Raw genomic sequence first — 22,555 nt, 5'->3', positions numbered from 1 at the left:
GTAACCTTGCAATTGGGCCGGGCAGCGGTCGGTGCAGCAGTGGATTTACACCCGGGCAGCAGGGAGAGCGATACGGCCAGCTTTCCTGTAACCAACCTGCTCTTGGCACCTAACGAGAGCGACTTCAGAGCTGGCTGAGAGGCTGCAGGTGCTGGTGCTCTGCCTCTTAGGTCACTGCAGAGGCATCCTGGGCTTGGGGAGAGGATATCCGAGCATATCCACAAGAGTCTTTCTGCATCTTTTGGGCCAAAAGAATTAGTGCCTTTTAAAATAAAAAAGAGATTTCTTCTTACTCAGGGAAAGAATAAGGGCTCCTGAAGTTTTCCCATGGGAACAAATTCTAGTGTTTTTAATTTGGAAAGTAGTGGCATGCTATGCCTTTGTTCAGTTTTAGGGCTTTTTGGGGGTTTGGTTTTTTTCTTAAGTGAAGGGGAGTGGCCAGCTCTCTATGACCTACCACTGGCTAAAACCAACAGAGTTTGCACAGTGCCCATTTTCAGCTGGAAGTGGCTCTCTTCATCCTCCATATCCCAGTGTTGTCCTCTGGCTGGGCTGCAGCTAAGCTGGGATCCCAGCCTCCTTACCAGCTGCAAGCAGGCACTACAGGGGCCTTGATCCAATTACGAGAGCTCCTGTCCATACGTGGGCTGCGCATGCGACACATGGGCACGCTGTCCCAGTGGAGTTGCAGTCCCAGTCCACCGTGGTTCGCAGCCAGAGTACCACTGCGAAAGGGCAGCCAGCCGCTGCCCAGGGAAGCTGAAGCGCCATGCTAAGCTGTTGTCACCTGAAAGTCACCTTGTATGCAAGACACCAGGCTCTTGACTCTCAGCATGAAAGAGCACAGGGTTTGTTTGCAAGCAGCCACCCCAGTTAATATCTGTACAGAAACAAACACAGGCATGTGCTGATTTTCATCTTGGGGGGGTTTCAGGGGAGGCTCTGATTGCAGTAGGACATCTGTAAACTGCTAGCATGCTGGTGAGAAATGTGTAAGCAGTAGCATAACCAAGATCTGAATCTAGCCTTGTTGGGAGTCGAACACTGCTGATAGCAAGGCTTAAGGTTTGAAATGGATCTTAGTCAAGGCTCTGAGCAGTGCTTCCCAATGAGGACAGTGGTCACAGGGAAATTGTCTCCTTCTGTTGAGAGAAAGCTTATTAAACCAGGTTGGCAGGATAACAGAGGGGTGACATTTCCACTAAAATTAGTGAGATGTCCTTCCCTCTGCTTTTGCTGCTGGCCTGATCCTTGTGCAGTCTTCATCACGAGCACCGTAGGGGTAGGCAAATCAGTGCTGTATATCAAGAAGGATGTCACATAAAGCCAGAAACCTCATCGGGCCATTGCCTCTTTGCTGTTTTGCTTTCCTTTAAGCATTTGTTGGACTGGGAGGGAGAAAGGCATTACTAACGCATTCCCAAATAGAAGAGTGCTGGGAGAAATTAGCAGTAACTTTACCATCTACACTCTTTCCTTAGTGTTCAAGTGGAGCAATGAGGCTAGATGGCTTGTGGTACCTGGCCTCAGTGCGCTGCCTCTAAGCCTGCCTGGATATATAATTTCTTAAATAACTACAGGCATTTTTCACTCACTTGTGCATAGTTCCTGTTTCTGTAACCTCTGCATGTGGTGCATGCAAGTGGCACAGAGCTTCTTGGTTTCTGTCTGAGATGCGTTAACCCAGGAGCGCTCTCGGTTCTTACAGCTCAGCATGGGGGTATTGATCACTGCTGCCTGTCCCTGAGCGAGTGTGGATGAAAGCTGGTTGAACAGGGCGGTGTTCGTCTGCGAATGAGTGCGGATCATAGAATCACAGAATCGTTAAGGTTGGAAAAGACCCTTAAGATCATCGAGTCCAACCATTAACCTATCACTGCCAAGTCCACCACTAAACCGTGTCCTCGAATGATGAAGTCCTGGCTCTGTGGCAGTAGGTGATATCCAGGACATCAAGCCTGTCTTGTGAGAAGTCTTCTCCTCTCCCATATGACTTCGTGAGCATTGCCATGCTACTTTTATGCAGAAAACAGTGACTCCAGGTATCTCTTCTCACGTTCCCTTCTTCCTGTGGTTTATTATGTGCTGAGGCACTGTCAGTTGCAGGTGTGTGTATATATATGCATATGTATTCACATACACATATAGGGGAAAGAGTGTTTCCTGGCCTGCATAAGAGCTGAACTCATGTATGTTTATGTACGTGTCCTGCGATTTTTCTTTTGCAATTCCACAGGTGGACGGGAGCTTTTTCCCCTCTCTTATCTTGTGTGTGCTGCCCATCCCTTTTCCAGGGGAGTTCAGTGGTGATGGTGACGGTTCAGCACCTCTGGATATACGGTCAAAAAGTGAATCTTGCCCGGTTGCTGGCTGGCTCAAGCCGGTCGCACAGCCAGTAAGTTTTGCTGTTTACCTTCATTGACTTTAGAGGTCAGTAACTTGGGGCTGTGCGATTGCCTGAGATGTCACACGCTGTTCCTCTAGCTCAGGGAAAACTTAATTTGGCAGTTGAAACATTTCACTGATAATAGTACAACTTTTTTCAGTCAAACAGGGTGCTTTTACAAGAGAAGGGCTTTTTAAAGCAACGTAACAATTTTTCTTTGATTTTTAGGAAGTGCCCACTGTGTAGGCTCAGTGTTTGCAGAGTAGGTTGGCCTGTATGCGAATGCAGTGTTTCAGCAGGTCGCGTGCTAGTGGGGCCAGCTGGACCTGCGTGCAGGCACATGGTCCAGATGGTCTTTGAGGGATATTGTTGGAAGACCTTGTAGCAAGTGAGAACAATAACTGTGCTCAGAGAGTGCAGGCAGGCAAGCCCAGTGTCTCTACTTTAGGAGTAGTGTCTCCAGTTTAGGAGTATTTGGGGGTTTTCTGGCAGAACAGTGTGTCGAGTCACCCAGTCTGCTGACATCAAAACGTTTCTACAAAACTGCAGCTTTTTTCTGATGACCTTCCAAAGCTGCCAGAGCTGCGAGGCCTCCTTGGTTGTCCTGCCTGGTTCCCAACTTGGTCTTGTGCAAGTGCAAGGCTGCGTTTGCAGAGCCCATGGTGGGAGCTGAGCTGCCCTGGGAGCTTGGACATTAGGCATACAGTTTGTGTTTTTAACTGATGTTTTAAAAACGTGACTCTTTTTTTTAATAAATGTTTTTCAGATCATGAGAAGCATTGGAGGGAACCTATATTTTCTCCAGAACTGGCAGTAAAATGACTCCAACTGTTGGTATATCCCTAAGGAGCAGGAAATCATGACTTAGGCAGGAAGGAAAATGATATTGCCTTGTTCTTAGAGGCTTCATCCTCTCACCTGAGGACTGCTGTCCCAACTAGCTTGTGTGGCAGACAGACGGTCTGATGCTTGTTGGTGCTGCTGTCCCTGGTCCCTGCAAAGAAGATGCCACCGTTGTTCACGGGACCATGGATAGTTTTTCCTGAATTAGTTGTTCACTGCTTGCCTGATTTTTGTTTCAGATGAAATTAGGGACAAAGCTCTCACTAGCATCCACGTGAGCAGAGGCAGACTGAGATTATTTGGCATGAACTCTACCAAACTCTGGTGTCATCTTCTCTCTTATTAGGGGTGAGGTGTGGGAATCCTACAGCTCAGTGCAAATTAAAGCTGAAGGAATCTCAATAGAGACTCTCCCACCCCCTGCTTCCATATTAGTATGAAAACTTTGGTTATATTTGACTTCTGCTCATGGAAGTTATCCCTGGAGAAGGCAGGAATAGGCCTGACCCTTATGGAGATCAGCCATTTAAACGTCACTGTCTTCTGCAGCCCTTCACCTTTTCTGGTCTCCTCAGGCTGCCGGTTGTGTTGGAGCTTTGCAACATGTCTGGGATGAGATGGTCACCAGTCCCAGCCCACCGTACAACCTTAAAGGTGAGGACAAAGCATTCAGCTATGGTGGTCTGTAGCTGCAACATTCCTTTAGCTGGTGAATTTAAAAGGCAGGAAAAAAAAAAAATCTTTTGGCAAAACTAATTTTCTTCTAAAAGTGTCCATTAAACTTACCCCCCCCCCCCCATTTTTATAATGGAATGCACACAACAGTATGCATATTGACTTATGTTTTCAGTCAATATCAAGATTTATTGTCCCTTGAGTTAAATGAATCACAATATTGACCTCATTGTAAGCCAATACCTGCTTAATGTATTTTTTTTAAAGTATTTTGTATTCATTTTTAGTAATAGGGCCCATACAGTAGTCTATAATATTCATTTGTATTCCCCTTCTTGCTCTTTCCCCCTTTTTTATTTCCTCGTCTGTCTTTGTTGATGGCTATCATAGCAGTAGACACTGGATTCATTTAATGAATGAGAAATAAAGATGTCCAATAGCTGGTACATCTCCATTATAGAGACTGAATGAGTCATTTCCAGAATCAGCTTGCCTTCTCTAGCTTGGGCTGGGGAAAACAAGGTGCGTCGCTTCTAGCAGGCTCTGCAATAGAAACAATAGTCAAGTGTTGGTCGTCTGTTTTCATGCCACTTCTTTCTTTCTCTTTTTTCTTTCTTTTTCTTTCCTTTTCTTTCTGCATTTAAATTTTCCACAGGAGAGGAAAAAACCCAGTATTTCTTTAATATTGAATTCCATTTATCTCCATAAATTGGTTATGGTATACGATCTAAAGGACTCAGCTGTTTTTAAAATAGGTTTATTCCTTTTCCTTTAAGATTATTTCAGATTATTTCCACACAGTATAGGCGAGTTATAAGAAGACTCATTTTGCAGACTTCAGTGAGAGCTGCACATTTGCAGTGCACCGTTTCAGATGTGGAATGTTGAACAAAGAAATTAAATTTATATGTATCACCTAAATTATTTCAGATTCATGGTTCAGCAAAGAGTTCAGATCCTAATCAAATATGTAGTTTGCATGGGCACTACACCTTTTCTCAATAATAATATGGCAGTTCTATTTACAATGCTTGACTAGATTTTGTAATAATGCTTTTACTGAAATTTACCTTTTGTTTTTTCTGCTGCAGTCTTGGCTACCCATTAGATGTGTGCACCCTTAGCGCAACGATAATGATTGCAAGTAACTTTTCTAGAGAGAAAGGGTGAGAGGGAGAGAAATCAGGGCTCCTGTAAAATATTCTTACCCCTCAGACTTTTCCAGTGACTACCAAAACACCTGCTGAAATATGGGCATCTAGATCTGTATTCTGTGTTGAAAGGAACAGTTTGGATATTGAGGTCATGACAAATTACCTGAAAAGCTGCCTCGCTAGAATCACACCAACTATCACCTCATCAACATTCACTGCCTCTGCTGTAGCATGAAGGGGAAAAACACCAACAGAAGATGTAGAGGAGAAGAAAGGAAAGAAGTGAGAGGAATAACATGTTATTGGACCTGAGCCTGGGGGAGGAAAAGGTAGAGGTGGAGCATCCTTCTTTCACCTGCTGCTCCTGGCCGAGGAGGGAGGAAGTCCTGAAGTGCTTTTTACTCTGGCCTGTGCATCAGTCCATCAAGAGATTTTAGGATATTCTACAAGGCGATCCCCTATAAATTAAGAATATAGAGGCAATTAATAAGCAGCCTTTCCCCACTTTGTTTTGCAGTGGACCCCAGCTTCCCCACTTGTCGCTGAGCAGAGCCTGAATCTGTGAGACTTTGGTGACTGTCATGACCAGTGGCATATAAGCAGCCCTGCTGGAGTGGTACTGCGCTGGAGCTGCGCCACAGAAGACTGCAGTTCAGTCTTGCCTGAGCATTACAGGTTGCGCTTAACTAACACACAGTACATTTTCTAGAACTGAGATTTTTTGGATGGCAAGGGAAAAATCAGTTGCAATGTTTTTGAGGTGTTGCTACTGATGGATGAAGGCTTGGGATTTTTCCTGTGTCCCAACATAAAATATATTTAAAGCTGGGCATGTAAACACTTCAGCCTGTACCAGCAAATCAGCCAAGTTTGCTCAGGAAGATCACTGATGGGTGATGTGTATTCACACATGTGCCGGCTGGTGCAAGCCCAACTGGAGTCCCACCACGTGCTTTGAAAGAGACCCAGATCGTCACTCAGTCCATATTCAGTACATGAGCCAAGGCTACCAGGACAGTGTCTGAAGCACCCTTAGGACGGGGATTAGGAAAGTGCATTGCTGGAGTAGCCAGAGTGAGAGCGTGCATGTGTGAGTGCGTATGCTTGTGAGCAAAGAGGAGGTCTGGGATTTTGGAGAAGCTTTAGGCAACATGGGAATTACTTTTGGTTTTGTTTTTCTGCACTGGGGATCACCATGTTGTGCTCAATGGTTCTGTGCTGAGGTCAAATCCTGTAACTGATGTTTTGTTGTTTTTTTTGTTGCTGTTTGTTTGTGTGTGGGGGGGGTGTGTTTGTTTTTTTTTTTTTTAAAGACAAAAGAAAAAAAAAGTTCCTGCTTACATGCCAATGCCACTTTGAAAGAAGTATTGTGCTTTATCTTGGTCCTTTACTCGGAATAGGTTCTGCATTGTCCTGTTTGGTGATTTCCATCTGGTATTGCACACCCCCAAGCCTGCTTCATGCCCCGATGACTTTTTTTTTTTTTTTAAGTGCTCTAATTTTGCTTGTTATTTGGAACGTGCTTTCTATGTGTGCCTGTAGATCTGAAAAAAAGACAAAGTTGTTTCCTGATATAAGAGGTTCCTCCTTCTCCAGTCCTTGTTGGGAGGAAATGGCCAGCCCAGAGGGGAAAACATTCTCCCCCAAAGCAGTTTTTACGTTTCCCTCAGACTTTTATCTCTTCAACTTTTCCTTTTTTTCTGTAGAGTTGCTTGTCTAAAATTTTTATTCTGACACTGTGGGTACTGTAACACCACTGCTTCTGGGGAAATTTGATGCTGAAAATAGGAGGCTAGGGAACACATGAAAAATTGTTCTTTGGAAGGCTAACTTCTTCCTTGCTGAAAACGTCTTGCTATCCCGCTGTTTCAATATCTCTTCCATTTGGAGAGCTCCAGCTCCCTGGGCAGCTACTTTCTTTGGCACGCATTCTTATCGGGAACCAAGTAATCCAGAAAACAGCCAAAGGATGATGTTTTTCCCTTCTAAATCCTTCATCTCTTCCTGAAATACAGCTCCTCCATCGCTTCCGTTCTCCTTGGTTGAGTGAATGACTGCAAGAGGAAGTAGGTACAAATGAGACATGAAGTTCCTCTGTTTATTTTTAGTGTTTTCTTTTTTCAGGAAAGAAAACCCAAACTCAGTGTCCCCAGAAAGAAGAAAATGGAATAGGGCAAGTTACATAGGAAGGATAGAAAAGGAGTTGCTTAGAGATGGCTGCCCCACCTTACATATTGGGGATGAGATGCCAGCTGTGTCATTTTTTTGGCTGAACCTCCTCGTTTCAGAGATAGCAAGGAATTCTTCCTCTCCCTCACAGTAAGGTTAAAAACTGCAAGGGGAAAATATACATCAAAGCTTAGATTTTTTTTTTTTTTTTCTTTTTTTAAATTTCCCTCTGAATCCTGAAATTCCTCAGGTCGTATTTTCAGGCAGCAGTTGAGCAGTGAAGGGTTTCCTTAAAGCAAAGAAAAAAAAAAAACCAAACCCAAAAAACAAAACAAGTGAGAAGCTCAAGTACTTCAAGGTGCAGGGACTCGTGGTATGAAGAAACCTATCTTATTTCCTAAAACTTCCAGTCCTATCTCAGTAAGGTCTCAATAACTAGGTATATTTTTACATCACCGTATAGGATATTCATCCTGGTGGAGTTTCAGCGTCAGCAGTACAAAGGGAAAGGCACAATACGTTGCAGGTCTGTGCACAATTTTGCTTGTCTGGGTCTTGGCCTACATTTCTCTAGTTATATTTGTCTCTCCTGTCTCGTCTCTGCCATGTATCCTGTGCCAGAGCATGGTGCTAGTGCTTAGGGCTGAGAGCTGTTATGAGGGGTACCAAAAGGAGACCGGTGACTCAGCACTGACAGCAAGATTGATGGCTCAGCTGGAGGAGCTCTTCTGTGCTGTCTGAGCCCCTTTCTGGTAACGTTCCCTCTTGGTTTCTCACAGCTCTTGCATCCTTTGCAAATTTTGCTGAAATCGGTAATAACCAAGGGGCTTGAATAACCTTTGTAGATGAACTCCCTCAATTCACATGCACATGTACATCTGGTGTTGGTATGGATACGTATATATTTCTACTGCTAAGTTTAGGCATGCTTTAAGCCATAGGTGTCTTGGGCCTGATTCAGCAGGCCAGTCCGGTTAAGCACTTTATTACCACGTGCTTTATTTTATATCCCACCTTGCCCGGGGAACCAAAATGTTTGGCTGTTGGACGATCTGAGATACCGAGTGGCAGAGAGCGAGCTGTGATGATGTTAACAGGGAGGCTGTGAAGAAGCACACCACCGAGGGCACAAGGAATTTGGATTGTGTATCCTACAGCAAAGACAGCAGAGATCTCTGTTAGCTGTGCATTGATTGGTACAGGAATGCAATTAGGCACCAAAAAAGGCAAAATGCTGGGCTTGGAAATGGAGAGTTTTCTGTCCAGAGGTGCATCTTTGAAAAATCTCTGGCTTGTTCAAACTTTGATCTCATTGATCAGATGTTAGCATCAGGTAATTAAATGATGAAATAGAAAGGGAAAGTCCAATAAAAGCTCCTTTTTTGTTAATGATGATGAACTTAACTTTCTCGGTGGCTGTTTTCAGGGAGAAGAATCACATTTGGTATCTGGTCAATACTGCATTTGCTTATTAATAGAATGATTTAAAACTAAACAAATGACCCCTCAGATGTTTAGTAGTAGGCATGAAAATGCCTGTAGTTCTAATATGGTGCTTAATTTCTTTTGAAACGTAACTTTCTCTTACTTTGTAATGGTTCCCGTAATGGTTCCTGGCAGTTGTTGTTTTACTGGGAGAAGGCATGGCAAAGGAAGTAAAGGGGTCACAGCCCCATCCCACTTACGCGTTGCCTGCTTGGTTTGGCGCAAAATGCCCTTTTCTTGTACCATACCACCATCCCCGTACTGGGGGGAAAACCCCATTTTGAATCTTGGGAAGGGGTTTGTAGAGAGGAAACAAATAGGAGGGAAAAATAGCCAAAACCATTAGTTTTTCTAGGGTCGGGGTTCAGAAGAAGAGAAATGCACGTGGCTTCTGGGAATGCTGAACTGAAGCGCGTTCAAAAAGATAAATACCGGTCACCCACAGACCGAGACGAGCTTTGAGGGGCTAATGGTGCGGCTGATGGCAAGCTGAGAGGGGAGGGGGCCCAAGGTGCTGGGCAGTGGTGCAAGGGCATACAAAGCTCTTTACGATTTTGAGAACCTTTAAACTCTTTTGCTCTTGCGTAGGTGCTCGAGGCAGTGCTGTATCATCGCTGTTCACTGGTGTTGGGAGGCTTGCTAGAAACAAACGCTCAGAAAGCACTTAGGAGTGTCGTGTGCCAGCGGAGGTAGGAGTGCAAAGCAGTAGAAGCAATACAGGGAAGTTAAGTGAAAAGCTTTTTAGGTGGAGATGCTAGGCTGAACGGACCTCTGACACAAGGTGGTGTGATTCTGTTAAAGGAGATAGTGCCACGGGAGCTGGGTCATACCAAAAGCATAATCCCCTCTTTTGCCTCCCCTGGTTGTGCCCCGGTTCCCCTTGGTGTCTCTGCTCCGACCCTTGGAAGGCCCAGGATAGGCTTTCCGCTCCTGCAGAACGCGGCCGACCCTTTCAGTGAGCACCGTGGAAGGAGTTAAGGATGCAAGTTCAGCCTGAAGCTCGGTTTCCTGGCTCATGTTGGTTGTTGCCAAAATCTTAATGTCATTTTAATGCATTTTTGTGTGCGTGAATCCATTTTCCAGAGCTGCCGATTGCACACACTAACCCTTTTTATGTGACTAAAAGCCAGCTGTAGTATCCTTGAAGAATCAAATGCTCTCATAGTTCTGGAAATTGCTCTGGGTGTGCATGCGTGTTTATTTGTGCGTCAGCTCTTTTAATCTTTCTACTGAAAACCTAATATACTGTAACTGGGACATTTTCAAAAAAGAGAACACTTCAAAACAATTCTAAATATAAATGAAATCCATTTCCAAATGGCTTGTTAAAAAAATGCAGATGGTTTATATTTATTATATCATTTTTTTGTTTTATCACCTTACAAAATTTTACAGCATAGAATCTTATTTAATGCGGGGGCATTTTAAGCAGCAATATTAGACAGCTGTATGTGCGTCATAGTAAGATTTTTACAGGATATTAAAATTGGTTCTGATGTAACCTGGTGTTTTGAGAAGCATAGATTAGGCATTTTCCATGTTTGTAATTTTTTTGTTAAAAGTAGGCGCTTTTTTCTTTTTTTTTTTTTCCCCAAATAGCCTTTTAGTGTTTGATTCCAATTGTTCTCAAGGTGTAAGGAAATTCGGGCCAGACGATTGAGAAACTGCTCTCTGAGAATATAGGAATAACAAAGCATGGCCCAGATACTATCTCAGCTGAAATTAGGTATAATTAGACTTGATAGCAAATTATATACATAGTTAAAATAAATAACAAAGTACAACGTTCATATTCTGGTGATTAATTTTTTCCCCCTAGTTCTGTTTGCCTTTACAATTTTTCCATTGCAGTCAACATGAGAATATGCTGGGTAGCAGCAGCTGAGTAAGTGCCAGCCCAATTTTTTTCTCAGCCTCCAACAGGCACGGGCAGGTTTAACGTTAACCTAACTCAACTACAGCTCCTCTGCTGGTTCTCACACGCTCCAGGTCAGAGCTAAATCCCCTATTAATTAAACAGAAATTATATCCGAAATAAATCACTTGGCGCAAGAAACCCACTGTGGAATTTTTTGAAAGATGTTTGCAATAATTAAACATTCTGTGACTGGTGACATTTTAAATAACTCTTAAAATGCCAACCTGTGTTGATATTTAAAATAGACTCTTCAGTGGAAAGGCAGTGATCCCATTGAGCAAATAATATAAACCACGTCATCGTACGAAAAGGGAGGGGAAAAAAAATAATCTTTCAACAGCAACAAAAAAACCTCTGCTCCCAAGTGGTTTCATATGGCAAGAGTTTTGAAAGTGCTTTGAAGATACAGGTTGGGGGGTAATTCTGCAGATGCTTGTGAAGGAAGAGCTGATAAACTTGCAATATCTGCTGACTCCATCCAGGCTGTTGGGAGGGTGCGAGGCGGTCTCGCTGCATCACGGGCACCGGTGTAGGAACAGAAGGGGTCATGACTTTTGGCTGGTCTTTTAGGGTTTTGCTGTCTGGTTGTGATTTGCCACCTCCTGCACCCGCACCTTTCCTCCCGACCCGGCAATTTCAAGGGAAGCGGAAGCCTGAGTTTTTTTGTCTGTGTCCCCAGGCAATGCCCCACCTGGGCTGCCGGGAGCTGCCAGCAGTATTGCTGCACGCTCCCACGGGCTGGCCTCATCCTTTGCCCACTGGCTTTCTAAAAAATAGAAACAGAAAGACACCCTCCCCCCCAAAAAAAAAAAAAAACAAAAACAGAGAAAAAAAACATGATTCCCTTCTCCCAGTGTGTGTGGGGGAAATAAATATGTAGCCTTGCCTGCGTGCAGGAGGAGAGGAGGTGGTGTAGGAGGAAAAGAAACTGTGTCTTGTGGGTGATGGATGGCCTTTTTGGCCAGGTGGGAACACCTCAGGGCAATGCCTCTTGCAGGCTGGAGATTTGGGTGTCTTGCGACAGCCAAGCTGGGGATCAGTGCAGGTAAATTGGCTTCTGCACGTCTCTCTTCCGACCCTGTTAGCACTGATGGCCTAAGCCAGCGCAGCCGCAACGGGGAGGAGGCCGAGGAGAGCAGCCGTGCCCTCTGCCCCGAGAAGGCATTTCTGCTGAGAGTTCGCCCAGAGCTGGGCAGATCTAGGGACCCCTCCGAGCCTGTCCTTCCTTCCCGCTCCTTGCGGGAGCTCCCGCAGCGTTAGAGTGGGCAGGAGTGTCTCGAGGTGAAGGTGCAAAACCAGGATGCGAACCCTCTTCATGCGGGAAGTGCTGTCGTCTCGCATGGGCGTCCTTTTATACTTTCATTAAAGATGTAATGGGTTGTGGAAGTGGGTTGGTTCTATGACAACAGCTGAAGACTGTCACGTAGTGTAGCTCTGCTCCAATTTCTGCACAATGTCTCGCATCCGGCCCCTTTGCCAAGCGAAATGGCACCGTTGCGTGGTCTCTCGGCTCAGCTGCCCATTGCTCCCCATGTAGGTAGACCATGTCCCTCACCTGCAATCTCTGCTTAACAAGGACCCTGTGTGCAGCCTAACTCAATATTGACCTGGTTAGTCAAGGAAAAGTCAGGAAATCCTGTTTGTCTTGGATTAGTCTTTTTTTTTTAAACTGCATTTTACGTTCCACCTGGATTTTATAGCAGGCAATTTCAGTGAGAGGCACAGGGAACCAGGAGACTTGGCGTGTCTTTACTTGAGGAAAAATTGTCTTTTGTACTGCTGCAGCAGTCTGCTGGCTCCATGTCTGGAGCTTCCTTGCTTTTTTGCTGGAGCTTCTCTCCTGGCCGCTCGCACGGAGCGCAGCCGAGGAGGGTGCAGGGCCAAGTAACGCGGACAGCCTGGTGCTCGTTTGGAAGGGTTGGATGGCAGCTCAGGCGAGCGGCTCATACCTACAGGTTGGATTTATGTGTGTTTGGGAAACCACAGCTATTCTACTTCTACCAAATCCAGGGCTTTGCCAGGCTAATCACATTTTTCTGCTTGTAGGCTTAGTTTCTAAGATTGGGACAAATCCTTCTGGGGGAAGAAGAGGAGGAGTAAGGAAATACAACTGTCATTTGGAGCAAGAACTAAGAAGATAAAATGCGAAGAAGTGCTGACCCGGACTGATCGAATCGTCAAACTGTGGTTCAGGGCTGTGGGCCGCGAAGCTGAGACTGGACTGCAGAAGCCCACGGGCAGGTAAGATACAACACGTCCTCTCTGTGCCAGTGAACCTGCGCCCCCCTGGTGTAAGGCCTGAAGGTCTGGCTGTCGACGGCTAACGACTGGGGTTACAACCAACGTAATCCCCGATGGCTGCGGCACTGTCGCAGCTGGATCCCAGCCCTGGTGCCCCTCCTGGCAGGGGAGGTGGGCTGGGGACACTCAGCCTCCTGCGCCCATCGAGGTGATTTCTTATGATTTGTTTGTTTATTGGTGTCGGCAGATGTAAATTAGCGCTTGTCCCGGGCTCTCGATGCTTTTTGGTTGGGGTTTAGAGCTGTAACCCGAGTGACAGTGTGGTGCTTTATTACTTTTTATTATTAATTATTCTGGAAGGGTTGATTCGACTCGCCCTGCGAGCGCTACCGAAGAAGGGCCGGCTCCGTGACGGCAGGGCCCTGCGGGGCGTGGGCGCAGGAGGGCGGGGGGACGGCGGGGCCTCCCCCCCGTTCCGTGGGCAGCGGGGCCGGGGCTCGAACCCGCGGCCCGGGCGGCGGCGGGCGGCCAGCAGAGGGCGCCCAGCCCCCAGGCACGGCGGGGCGGGGCGGGGCGGGGCGGGCGGGCCGCCCCTGAGGGGGCAGCAGCGGCCTCCGGCGGGCAGGGCCGGCCCGGGGGTCGCCCGCCCGCCCTCGGGGCCCTGCGCCGCTGCTGCGAGGCCCAGCGAGGGGACACCATCCCTCCTCCTCGCCCTCCGCACCCTTCCGTATCGGCCTGCCACAAAAAAGCGGAGGGAACAAAAAGAAATCCGTATTTTATCCCAGACTAAGCCGCCTCACCCCCTGTGACGAGCGGCGTGGGGAGGGCTGCAGCGCCGGGCTCTGTGACCGCAGAGCTGGCTGCGCGGGCCGGAGGCGCGTAACAGCCGTCCTCGCTGCCCTTACATGCAGGAACGCGCAGTAAGCACTCACGATTATATATATTTGTTGGACCAGGTTTTTGGCACGTCGGGGCGCTTTAAACTTGAGCGGATTCATGTACAAATCAATTCGGAATTGGGAAACCATCACTTCCCTTATGTATACATCTCTCCTGCCTTACCAGTTTTCCAGCTGGGAAGGCTGGCAGGCAGACGGCTTCAGAGGCGGCTGCCAATGCTGATTCATGACCCAACCCACAAAGGATATTAATATGGTACCATAAGAACATTTTCCTCTCAAAGACAATGAATGTGTAATTTCTGTGATGCAAGCGGAGGTCAGTCTGATGCTGCTTTCTTGCCAGTAAGTTATACAATAAGTTTATACGCGTACTTGTTGGACAGAGCCAAAACCTCAGAATCGCTTTCAAAGCCAGGTTTTTACCCCATTTGGTTTACTGCAAGCCCATGGTTTTTGGCCAGCTATAGTCATACTATAAATTAATTTTATTCTGCAACTTTAGAAGGCACTGTAAGGTTTAGGAATATTTTTTCCAGTTGTCACGTTTCTAAATATGCTCTTTTTTCGCCATATCCAATGCCAAAAAGCACAGCTTAGGAATGTAGTAGGAGCATAGGAATTGCCACAACAGTCCATCTTGTCAGCCTCCTGTCTCCGTCGGCTGCTGGTGCCAGATGCAAATTCTTGAAGCAACTACGTAAAAGAAGTTCTCCTAAAAAATATACTGAGGCGTGGCGGGAGGAAAGGAAAATAAGAGTGGCTGGAAAGGAGAGACTGGGCAGAAAGCCTTTTTATTTATTTTTTTTTTTATTTATTCCAGCTACTTACAGATTTTTTTTATAGAACTTAAGGCTGATTTTTCTTTTTTCCTTCTCTTGCTGAGTAGTGTTCAACTGTGCCACATTTGGGAAGCAGCAAAAACAGAAAAGGGAGCTTCTTACCTTCTGTTTCAGAAGGGGATGTAAAGGGCTTTAAAAGGTGAAAATGATTTGCCAAAGATCACGGGAAGATGCAGCAGATCATTTAGCAGAGGCAACAGTGAGGATGCCTTGTGGAGCGCAGTGTCGGAAAGCAGTATACGCTGAATATCCTTACAGCAAGTTCATCTAGCCTGTCTAATGGTTAGTTATTGTTGGAAATGCTTGCATGAAAGCACAGCACCGTGTGAGCGCTAGAAAATTCAGTGGTACAAGGGAGTTATTTAGTTTATGCCCTTGAGATTAATCACAGGCTCGGTAACTTAACTCCAGAGCGATGTCTTTCTGCTATAATGTGACTTACTCAGATAGCAGCTGAGCAGCCAAGGACCGGGCAGTTTGCAAAAATCGCGATGTCAAATATCTTGATGTCAAACTATTTTGATGTCGAGTGGAATACACAGTTTACGATGTGCAGCAGTACCCCCTCGCTGCATTGGTTAATCCGCTGGAAAGCTGTATTCGTTATCGCCCTTGGGAGCCCGTCTTGGTTCAGTGACGACGAGGCACAACAGGGAGAAAGCTGGAGCAGGTACAGATCTCAGGGGCACCACTGCAAGTTGTGAACGTTCCCACCGATGTCTGTGGAATCATTTTCCATGCTGCGAATTAGAGTGGCATAAACTTCAGGTGTTCAGTGTTCAGGATTGTGATCTGATCTTTTAGCGGGTTCATTAGCTGGCCGAAGGGGACTCTCTCTAACTGCATTTCCTGATGCTTTCGTGTGCAGGAAGCTTACTGGAGAGTTAAGAGGAGCATATTCAGTGTGAAAGCGTACATAAAAAGCAGTGGATTAGAAGAGGCTTGTGTACAGAAGTTACTAACCCTGTGATAGATCATATTCATAAAGGATTTTAGGGATCAACATATTCCTCACTCAAGAATATTTTCATCCTTACCCCTAAGTGTATTGGAGGAAGGCCACCATTAATTTAAATGAATGTCTTGCGCTTATGTCTGAAGCTTATCCAACACGGACCTCGTTCACTGACAATGAAAATAAATGGTTTTTTCTTCTGTTCGTTGCTGCTCTGTGTGGCATGGGCCACCTACATACATGGAGAGATTTTTCCCATACGCATGTCCCCCCAAAATGTCGCCCTAAATGATCGAGAGGAGAAAAAAAAAAAGGACATTTCACATACATAAAATATGTAATTAAAATGATGAATTATTGTAAGATAGAATATTAGCCTTTTGACATTTTAATCTGAGCAGGAGAGAGTGAGAGAGTGCATTCGGAGCCGCTCAATTAAATTTAGAATTTTTTCCCCTCCATTGTTATGAATAAATAGAAAGATTCTGTAGCAGTCTGCGGAATTATTAATTGCAAGTACTGTAGAAGGTGCATGCACCGTATCATGAAATGGAGTATCATTGTTAGTGACTATATTTCTTGGTAATTAAGGCCCAGACTAATGATGCAAGTTTTCTTCAGCATGATTTTCATCTGATTATGAGGCTGCTTCATTAAGAGCACTCAGACTAACGAGCTGTAGCTGTAATAAAGTAATTTTCTGTCTTGTGCTCTGATTGATAAAGAGTTTCTATAGCTAAAAGGAATTGAAAATATAATTATAATTAGAAATGGTTGAATAAAGTTATTACAGGATTGCTGAAGGGTAGTGCAATTGACACCATAATGTTTTTTGGAAGTGTGCATCTTAAAATTAGACTTTATAAAAGGAAGAGGGGGAAAAAAAAAAAGCAACCTGCAACCCCAAACCCTCCATGCTAATAAATGGGCAGAATGTTGCTGCTTCCATAAAATGAACTGTTAGATTAAAGTAAAATGAGGTTTTCCCACATTGTTCAGAACAAGAAAAACATATGCAGGAAGAATGCTGTTGCCTTTCTTCCCAGCATTCCTCTTAAGTGAAGTAAAGCTTATGAAAATGCTTTTTACTCCATTTATAAAAATTTTCGTGCTGCCATATGTTGCAAAAAAGATCTTTTTGATTAAGCTGATGTGTTTTGAAGCATACAGTATAATTTTGGAGTTTCCCTTTAAAAATGTGCAAAGAGTTTTGTGAGTCTTTTCTATATATTTGCATATGTTAACTAGTGCTCTTTAAATACATTTTTAGAACAGAGAGGTTTTCCTTTCTCTCTCTTTCTGTCTTTTTTTTAACCTCCGTGCGTTGGCCAATATCAAAATATAACTGGGTCAAATACAAGGTCTCTCTTTTTTTTTTTCTCAAGGGGAAGCAAATCAACTTTTTATCTCAGAAACCTTATTCTTTTTTATGATGTTCATATTATAAACAGCGCAAACTCTGTTAGAGCAATCCTTTGTGCGTATGTCATAGGATATATATGCTGTATTGATATAAAAATCTATAATAAGGGTTTTATTTAGAATTAGCTGATGCACTTTAGTACTCAGAAGTTGTTTGACTTATTCAATTTAGAGGCTTTTCGTATTGCTGTATCTCCCTCTTTGGAAGTCATGCATATATTTTAAAGCTACAGTTATGCACATTTGGTTATGTAAATCTGTCCTACGCAGACTCAAAGGAACTTTATTGTATTGGATTGAACCAAACAGTAGATCATCTAGATGTATATTTATGCTAATTAACTTAAAGCCATCGTTTTGCATTGATTGCTCGGTCATAATGCTTTTTGGAAGATTTTAAGAATTTTTGAAAATCATTCTTAACACATTATACGGTGATAAAAGTGTGTTATTGGAATACCATTAGCAGAAATAAAAAAAGAGCAGAATTTTATTGGTTGTTCATTGAAAATGTTAGCTGTGATTAGTTACATAATCCTACATTAACCTGTAAATTAAAATTCCTTGGTGCAATTTGATGGCTGATTTAATTTTGTCTTTCTTTGTTTGCCGCAGGCTAATTCCATTATGAATTCTTTATACAGCCTTTTCCCTCAATGATTAGCAGCTTCTACTCAAGTTCTGATTACTATTGTACACTTAGCACTACATAAAGCTGGGGATTAATATTCCCCTGAAGAATTGTTGCTATGGATCTGCTCTATTCCTTCTAAGAGATGTTTCTGCAGCTTCAATTGTCCATAAATTATGATCTCTAGTGAATTATCAGTGGGAGTGAACTAAGCTTAACAAGCTGAAGAGAGCACTCTAGTTCTGAAAGAAAAAGGGAGAGAGAGATAAAAAGATTCTCAATTATTAATTGCAAGGTTTCCATAATACAGAAGTGGTGATATTTTCCCTATCTTCATTCCAGTGAGCATGTAAGAAATCAGGGTGAGTCAGAAACACTGGAGTCCTAACCCCCTCCAGCACTTAGAGATAAAACCTACTGGAGGATCTTAATTATGTGTAGATGGAGGTGGAAAAAACAGCCCCATCGCGCTGGGTTTTAAGTTTGTATTTTGGCTCTTCTCATTTCTGTTTCACCATCTCTGTCTTCCTGGTATAGCTTTCAGTCTGTCGATAGCACGATTAGTAGCCTGGCTCAACTGCCTTTAAAATATAGTTGGGATTAATAGGGGATTTAATTGCAGATGTCTGACGATCTTTCATATTTGGAGAGGTTTTATTAAGAGACGGCGATTCCAGTTCAAGCTTGTGAGCACTTTGCTCTGCTCCCATCTGTTCCCCTTTGTTAGGGCTTTAAAGTCGTATTTTTCCTACTGATTCATGGCTGTTTTCCTTCTCCTCCTTTGAAAAATCTGCTTTGAAGGCTGGACTGTAGCGTTATTCTTTCTTGCCGGGTATGTTAGATTTTCCTAACTGAGATGATCCTGTCCTTCTGCCTTCCAGCCCCAAGCCAAGCAAGCTCTTGCTCAAACTTTAGGCTGCAGAGTGTCAGGGATAAAAGACTGCCGCAGACGTGATTTTGCATGTACCTCCTTTTCAGGGAAGTCCTCGGGTGGCACAAAGCTGGCTCCGCAACGACTGCGCCTGGCTTTTGCGATGCGGGAGGGAAAGAGCCAGCGAGGAGGTATTGACCTTGCATTGCCAACCAGCAGATGCAGGGCTAGCCATCAGAATGTCTTTGGCTGTTCCATGCCAAAGGGAATATAAATCAGGTGTGGTTGTTTTGTTTTGTTGTTTGTTTTTTTTTTTTTTTTTTAATCAGACTTTGCTGCCTTACGTTGCAATGGCTGTAGTTCAGCTAGACCTGAGGTGTGTTTGAGGCTGTCCTGAAACCCTTAGGGTTTTTTTTGGATGTTCTTTAGGCTAAAGCACTGTTGGACTGCATCTGGTAAGCTGCCTCATGCATTGCGGTACACTATCTGTAGTGGTAGATCATATTTAGTAACATACGAAGTTAGAAGGACTCGGTAATGCTGGGAGTTACTGTACTTTCTTGAGGGTTGGCAAGTAACCTGCCCTAGCCCACAAGATTTGTTTAGGCGCTGGACCTGACAGTGTTCCAGCCCTATTCCAAGAAAAACAAATAACTTTTAAAGTGCGACTAATAGAAGGTGTTTTTTTTGTCTCTCTTTCAAAGCCCCACTTGATGATAATCAGCAATATCTGTATATGCTTTAAATTAAAACCAGTGGCTAAGTCCAACTGGTGTTTTGTGCTTGGAGCTAGTGACAGAAAGAACAAAGGTGGGTTAGTTAAATTACTGGATCTGAATTCTCTGGTCTGCTTAGTCCACTTCGTGCTGCTTACTGAAACTGCTAGAGATTCCCATCAAACAATTCCCTGTGGAGCCTCAGTGTTGCCTATTGTCTCAGCCCATAGTGCAACCAACAGAAGATGACGTGTATAGAGCAGTCAGGACTTTGATTATCCCCAAATGCTAGATGTTGTGGCTGGGAAAATTGAGGAGATGTTAGAGTAGTCCCTGCAGAAGGGCAAACAAACTGTGTATTCGTGATTTTTTTTTTTTTTTTTCTTTCCCACCTACGTGTTCTCTGCAGTGCTCAGAAACTTAGTGTAATGGACAATTTGACCTTATGGTTTACATTCGGACTGTCATGTTGAATAACCACTAAGGCATTATTCTTGAAGAATCTGATCTTTTTTCTCTCAACCCACTCTGTTGTCTTCATAGCATCCTATTGCAGTGCTTTCCTCAATTTAGTTGAGAACTGTTGAAATTTTACTCCTTTTTTTTAGGATTTTAATATGCCTAGTGTCTTTAGGTATTCTGGAGCTCTGTTGTGAAGAAGTGTCTTGCATATTTACCTCCTGTGTCCCCTTAATGATTTTAAAGGTCTCATTGCTATGTCTCCTTTACATAGCTATTTTCCACCTTGAAGATTACTGTCCGCCTACTCTGAGTGTCTCCCTCCTGTGATCAGAAGCTGATCCTTCTTCGTGCCTTCCCAGTTCTGTTGTATTCTTTTCCAGGTGGGGCGATCAGAACTACCCGCAGTACTCCAGACATGGATGTGTTGTGAGTTTGTCATAATCACATTATCTTGCATGTATTGACACTTTACTGCCCAGTCACCTAACGCTGGACAAGTCCTTGTGGGCTTTGGATGGGGTAGTCCTAATATTTGCTCTCATGTGCAGACAGCAATCTTTCTGTTATTCCTGCTAAATTGACAGTGAAGGCAATAGGTTGAATGCAGAACTTTCTTCTTGTGAGTGTTTGTTACCCCTCTTAATTGATGCTAAGGTTGCTACAGTAAGGGTCTTAACTTATGCCCTGGGCGCAATCATGTCAGTTGAATTATTTACCGACAACAGTGGCATGCTAGGCTGTGATGGCCACTGCTTTTTTTTTTTTCTTCAAATAAATTGGGTGATGTTAATCGTCATTTCCCTGACTTCTCTGTTTTCCAGCTGAGATGCTAGTTCTAGGATCGGCTCTAGTGTTCACCTTGCACATCACTGATCAAATGATCAGGAAAGGGAAACAGTAATTGCTCTTATTCCTTTTTTGGGTTCGGGTCTAGCTGTGACCGAAGCTGGCTCTGCTCCAGTTTGAATTCAGTAGGACTTTTACCAAGATTCAGATCAGTAGAATAGAGGAAATCCTGGTCTGAGCTTGTTTTCAGCTCAAGTTTGGTTCTCTGGCAGGGATAAACCCTGTAAGCCCTGGGCATCTGATCAGTCCTCTCTAGCCATCTCCATTGGAGTGCCTGATGTCTCTCCAACGTTATTACTGCCTCTCTCCCCAAAGTGCTGGTTTCCCTCTCTCTGCTCTGTCGCATTTAGTGGACTAATTGGTGAAAGAGGGCAGCAGAGATCCTTTTTAATAGCATTTCTGCCTCAGCTATGAAGAGGAAAGCTCATAACCAGAGAGGTGGTTGTGAGCAGCCAGCGCAGGGGTGTGGGGGAATGCCCGTGCATCCAAGGGAGGAAGTGTGGGGATGAAGAATGGTGCAGCACAAGGCAGAGGTGCTTGTGTGCGCCTGTGAAGCCATGTTAGCACAAAGCTAGATCAGTCCTCAATTACTCTGCCGTTTCTCAAATGTTTAAGGAAAGGCCTCAGAATCGTATTGATGATATAGATAATAGCAAATGGGATGCAGCCGCAGAATGCATGAAACGTTGAGGTCTAACATGTCTGTACGTATTCTATACGTGTGCCAAGCCAGGCTCAGTACTTAATGAAAACAATGTTCAGTGACCGTTAGTGATCTTTTCCAACCCAGAAGGTTCCCCAAATGTGTAGCTGAGGATGACCTAAAAGAGGGGGAAGTGTGAATTATGTTGGAGAAAAAGCAGTGAATCGCCTCCCCTCACTCCCAAGGGATTCCCCTCTAATTCCATTGAATACAGAATCCATTAAAAATTGGGCTGGAAGGTGTTGCTCCTGTGTGTGTGGAGTTATGGCAATCCAGGTAGGATGGATGATTCCTGTGGCGTGTTTGCCCAACCCATTTTGAGGGGCAATCAGTGATGGAGGCTACATAGCTCCTCATGGCGCTTCTTTCTGGTGCTTCATGGTATTTGCTGTAAGTCCTTACCTTTTATAAATGAGTCTTGAGCCTCCAAGAAACTTCATCCCATTGCTGCTCAGTTGCATGCACTCTGGACAAGAAGAAATGCTTCTCTTCCACTGTGCCGTAGATGTGTACTATAAGAATGTGGGGTTTTTCTTTTTTTTTTTTTTTTGGTCTGTCTTTTCTTCCTTACGCTAAACAAATCTCATTATTTTAATCTTTCCTTGTAGGTTGTGTCTTCTAGACTGATCATTTTTCTTGCTCTCTGGGATTCTTCTCACTAGCTCCACTTCTTTCTTGAAATGGATACAGTGCTCATCTGAAGCCTTATTGACATTGCAGAGAGCAGGGGAGTTATTCTGTGTGTTTTTACCCTGTTTGTCTATTCCAGCATTATGTTCTCTTTTTTTCTCGACAGCAGAGCAGTAACCCGTAAATGTCTTTCTGGAGAACTGCTGCTTAGCCACATGCGTCCTGTGTTTGAGCAGTTAAATGCTCCAACACCACTTTATACTTGTCCCTGTTTAATTTTGCCCCATTCTTTTCTGTCCGTTTCTCTGATTTGTCAAGAGCATTTGAACCATCTTCCTTCAGGTCTTTGCTGCTGTGAAATGTGCTGAACTTTGTACAAACCAGTGTGTTATGGTTTTGCTCTTCCTTGATTTTAAATTAGGCTGTCAAATCGTAATTCCTCTTCTTCCACCACGAGCAGCTGACACACATTGCTCTGTAGATCCCATTGTCCATGTAACCTTAAAGGAAAATTTGTCCTCTTTGTTAGTGGCTTTACTTCTTCCTGCTGGAAATAAACATGGAATTTCAGGGCCAGAGGGCAATTTTTCATATTTAAGCTGTCTTGCTTAATTTGCTGTTTTATTTGTTTCTAAGTCAGATCATGATGACAGTGTGGCCTTTTTCATTAAGGGTGTATCTTCTTGTCAGAAAATTCAGATGACAGT

At 44.1% G+C, this 22,555-nt stretch overlaps 1 long non-coding RNA gene across 1 annotated transcript in view; it reads left to right on the top strand.

The window, feature by feature from the left end:
* LOC148053101 (uncharacterized) overlaps window positions 1–12,865 on the top strand; it is a 133,886-nt gene extending 121,021 nt beyond the window's left edge. The window contains exon 3 of the long non-coding RNA XR_015708979.1: window positions 12,677–12,865. This is a non-coding gene — a long non-coding RNA (uncharacterized LOC148053101). The remainder of the gene's footprint in view (window positions 1–12,676) is intronic.
* Window positions 12,866–22,555: the final 9,690 nt, after the last annotated feature.

The sequence above is a fragment of the Nipponia nippon genome, unplaced genomic scaffold (genome assembly GCF_047370975.1).
Source record: "Nipponia nippon isolate SJK-2023a ecotype South Korea unplaced genomic scaffold, ASM4737097v1 scaffold_4, whole genome shotgun sequence".
Taxonomy (NCBI): Eukaryota; Metazoa; Chordata; class Aves; order Pelecaniformes; family Threskiornithidae; genus Nipponia; species Nipponia nippon.
This window is presented reverse-complemented; position numbering and strand designations above follow the sequence as displayed.